The sequence below is a fragment of the Lutra lutra genome, chromosome 4 (genome assembly GCF_902655055.1).
Source record: "Lutra lutra chromosome 4, mLutLut1.2, whole genome shotgun sequence".
Classification (NCBI taxonomy): Eukaryota; Metazoa; Chordata; class Mammalia; order Carnivora; family Mustelidae; genus Lutra; species Lutra lutra.
The window spans coordinates 87,738,950-87,743,117 of record NC_062281.1 but is presented as its reverse complement, the minus strand read 5'-3'; the positions used below and the strand labels follow the sequence as shown (position 1 = coordinate 87,743,117).

Below are 4,168 nucleotides of genomic sequence, written 5' to 3'. Positions count from 1 at the left end.
CTTATTTGGGGAGGAGAAACATTTAGGTTGAAGAGTTTCTCAGACATTCAGGTGGCAATGACAGACAGGTAGTGTAATAGTGCTATAGCCGAGCAGCATGGAGAGGTCTGATTGTAGATATAAAATTGAGAGCCAAAGCAGAGACGCAATAAGATGGTCAAACTGTGTCATAAGGCCTAATTGAGGCAATAATGGTAAATGTAGAGGGAAAATGGATAAATTGAAGCAGAAGACCAAACCCTACTTCCACTGTACTTTTGAGGGTACTATTAAGAATCCTTTTCTCTTCCCCAGGCTGACCCTTTCTCAACTTGCTTAAATCATCATTTAGTTTTTTCTACAACAGGCACTTTTATTATAGCATATTCCTACCTAGTTAAACTTCGTCATCTAATTCAGCTTCCATTTAGTCCTGCTCCGCTTCCACTTGTGTTTTTATATTTACTTCTCTAAGTGCTGAGACACTTGTGGGATCTAAGAAATGGTGGTTGCCTCTACTTCCCAAAGTGAGTTATAGGACCAGCATCAATAATATTGATGTGAAAAATGTTAGGGTTTGGCAGCAAACAATCAAGAAAGAATTCTTGAGATGTCTTTGTTGGGAAAAAAAAAAGTTTTATTAAAGCACAGGAACCGGACTTGTTGGCAGAAAGAGTTGTACTGGGGTTGTGAGATGTGGCTGATTATATACTTTCAAGTTTGGAGGGAGTTAGGGATAGTTTAAGTCTTTCAGAAATTTGGAAGCAAGGCTTCCAAAGACCTAGAGAGGCTAGCTGTTGTTAGGAAAAGGTCATTTACTATACTGTCCAGTAAAACTTTAGTCATGAGACCCTTTAGATACGTATCAGTGAGTGATATGCTTGGAGGATGATTGCTAACATATATCTTGGTGGGGGTGGATAGAGATAAAGGAAGTTTCCAAAGGAATTTTTGAGTTAAAGGTGACTTACAGGATCCTGGCTGTCAGGCTAATGTCAAACTAATGTTGTCTTTCACCACTAGCAAAGTATTAACATCAAAGCAGCTATACTTCTGCCTGTCTCTCAAGTACTTGTCAATGGGCTTTAAGTTGGAAGGAAGTTTAACTTTTTTCTATGTTTCTGTTATCTTTGTTCTCCCCATTGTAAAGTTTTTCCAGCGAGATAAACAGAACACCAGGCAAAGTGGGTGCAAGGCAAGATTTATTAAAGGCACTCTCCGGCGAAGTTTCAGGGCTCAGGAGAAGGGGAGCCAGGAAAGTTGCGCCGGGAGGAGGTAGGCACTCTCCGGTGGGGTTCTGCGACTCTGGAAAGCAGAGTGGCGGAAGTCGCGCCTAAGGCAGGGGGGAGGGGGCTTTTAAGGGGTCTCCAGGGGAGCTCAGGGGTCTTTTGGCAAGTTTCCCTTATTCGGATATTTCGCCTGCTCGTCGGGGTCCCATTGGTCCACTGGAGCCCGGGGGCGGGGGTCTCAGATTCCTGCTTGGGCCTTTGTTCTCCTGTCTGAGCTCAGGTCTGGTGGCGGAAAATTTCGCCATCTTAAGTAGCCCTTTCTGCCAGCCCAACACCCATCAAGTATCATCTGGGAACTTGTCAGAAATACAAGTTCTCTGGCACCACCTGACACGTACAGAATCCGAAATTAGTCATCCCTATTACAGCAAATCTTCTTGGGGATTTTAATGTGTCTTAAATTTGAGAATTTCTGCTCTGGATACCTAACCTACTCCCATTTCAGCAGATGGGGAAAGAACACTCCTTTCTTTTGGTTTTAGCAGCTAGAACCACTCCTTAAGTATTATTGAATTTGTATCCTACTTCAAAGTTTTCTTTGTTGTGTGTTTTTTAAGTAGGCTCCACACTGGGAGCCTTGGGCTTGAACTCACCATCCTGAGATCAAGACCTGAGCTGAAATCAGGAGTTGGAGGCTTAACTGACAGCCACTGTCATCAGCACGCTATGAATGCACACACACAAGATGTGTCTTTCCACAATGTCAGCTTTATTCAATCATAAAACAAAGTTAAATCACAATTATAAAGCAGGTTCAGGATTCCAAACTCAATATCTCACCATGTGATTGATTACACTTGGCTTCTTACACAGCACACAGAGGAGAGCATAAGACAAACCATACAACAAACAAGATAATAAAAAAGTGTAGGAAGTCAATGAACTAAATGCTAAGTTAGTCTGGGGCACATAGTTGAGATAGGGCCTCTGTCTGGTCTGGCCAGCTCTCAGCACTTACTGCTTATTATGCTCAAGCAGTGAAGGATCTTGGTTCTCTGTGTGGAGATGAATCCTGCACAGCCTTGGGCGGCAGTTGCCTTTTTGAAGTGGTCAGATATAGAGGGGTCAGGTCTGAAGAATCGAATCTGACAGTTTGCTGCCAAAATCCTCCCCTTTTTAAAGGGATTTAATAGGTCTTGGGCCCCAGGAGACTTCCTTTGGTTCTGCTCATTATCAGTTCTTGGTGTCAGCTGACCACTGGTCCTAGCGATAACTGTAGTAACTTTAACTGCTGTGTCATTACTTGACACAGGCCCCTGCTGGACATGAGAGACTCCATTTTGATCTCTAGACACATTCAGAGGCCCCTCGAGTTTTTAAGGTCAGTTGTTGCTTGACAAAACAGACTGCCTAAGAACTTTATTTGAAAAACTCCTGGAGTCTGACCCTCCCTCCTGTCCGCCCCCGCCCCATCCCTACCCTCCCGCCCCCTCCCCCCGGCCCCCTCCCAACCCCCCCTGCCAAAAACCCGCCCAGCATCTCTCCAACCAGTAACTCCATGGGCAGCAATGCAGCCCGTCCAGCGCTCACTCCGCTAAATCCCGAGCCTCAGGGATAAGTGCCATGAGCAGCGGAGCACCCCTTTCCATACTCAGAAAGGTGGTGAACACTGACTACGGGGATCACAACCCCACCATATTAAGTCTGTGGAGTCAAGAGGCTGAAAGGTCCCGCCCCATACCCGAACGTCCTCCAATCACAACGCAGGCGTGGCGCACGGAGCCGGGAGGGGAGGGCGCCGGCCAAATCCCGTCCCCTTGTCCCAGCGCCAGCCAATTGCTGCGCGCTATACGCCGCGCCCTGAGCGCTCGGAGACTGGCAGCCTTCCGGCCCCTGGACGAAGAGGCGCGACTTTGGGGGATCCTGAGCGCGTGGGCGCCTGCGGTGTGCCTAGAGATGCCCCACAGAGGTATCTGTAGTGGACGGAAGGTAAGGAAGTTATGGGTTGGGGACCTGCGTGAGACCAGGCCCGCTGTTATTCCTGGTCACTCTGGAGCCCTCCCGCCACCCCGCGCCAGCCTGTCTCCACTCCCCTCTCTTCCCCATGGGCCGGGCAGACGGGGCGCAAGGAGCGCGTGGCTGGTCTCAGGCTGGTAGGGTTGAGAGGTGGGTGCTGTGTAGACGGTGATCTTTCGCTAGGCTGCGGCAGGTTTTCGGTGAACAGATAGAACAAGCGTTGCGGTTTGCCTCTTCTGAGGTCTGTTTCTTGCCCAGGTGTGCGGACTGAGTCCTCCGCGGGCGGTCGAGGGCGCCTTCCCAGTGGGATGGAAGGGCCTGAAGAATAACCGCCGCGTCCGCGGAGGGGAGAGCCACTTCCCTGGGAAGGGGAAGAGGTGACGGAATGAGTGAGCAGGAGTTGAATCTGGAACTAGCGTGTGAAATATATTTACCCTCGCTAGTGTTTGGCATTGTCTATTTTTGACTGTCGTGTAACACTCGAAGACAGCGGTGGATATTGCAATGGATGTGCCATTCCCCCGCCCCAGATATCTCTGTTGCCACACTTTTCCTTTCTATGCTAAAGTGTTTCTGATTCTTCTATTCCTGGGTCAGTAGGAGAGGAGTCCGAGTCCGAAGCTAACCGCGGCCAAACTGTGTATACCAACTTACACCACAGTGTCTGGAAATACTACATTAATGATATTTAGATGATTGTACCTGTATTTGTGAGTACACCCTTTTCTCCTCTGAATTGTGTTTGTCTTGGCATTCACGTGTCCATTACCTTTGTAAGCTGTTTCTAAGTTCCTTGCTCAGAAACATGGTTGTCTCAGCATACTAAAACAAAATTTTGAAAAGCAAACACTGTGCTTCCTTTTTTTTTCCTCCAAGAGAGAGCATTCCAGTAGTGGGGAGGACCAGAGAGAAAGGGAGAGATAGTGTTGTTTTTGTTTTGTTTT

General features: G+C 47.8%; 1 long non-coding RNA gene across 1 annotated transcript; it reads left to right on the top strand.

Annotated features, from left to right (window-relative positions):
- The first annotated feature begins 3,034 nt into the window (after nt 1-3,034).
- Nucleotides 3,035-3,934, top strand: LOC125096887 (uncharacterized). The gene is made up of 2 exons (XR_007126427.1): nt 3,035-3,197; nt 3,825-3,934. It is a non-coding gene; the product is annotated as an uncharacterized LOC125096887 (long non-coding RNA).
- The last annotated feature ends 234 nt before the right edge of the window (nt 3,935-4,168 follow it).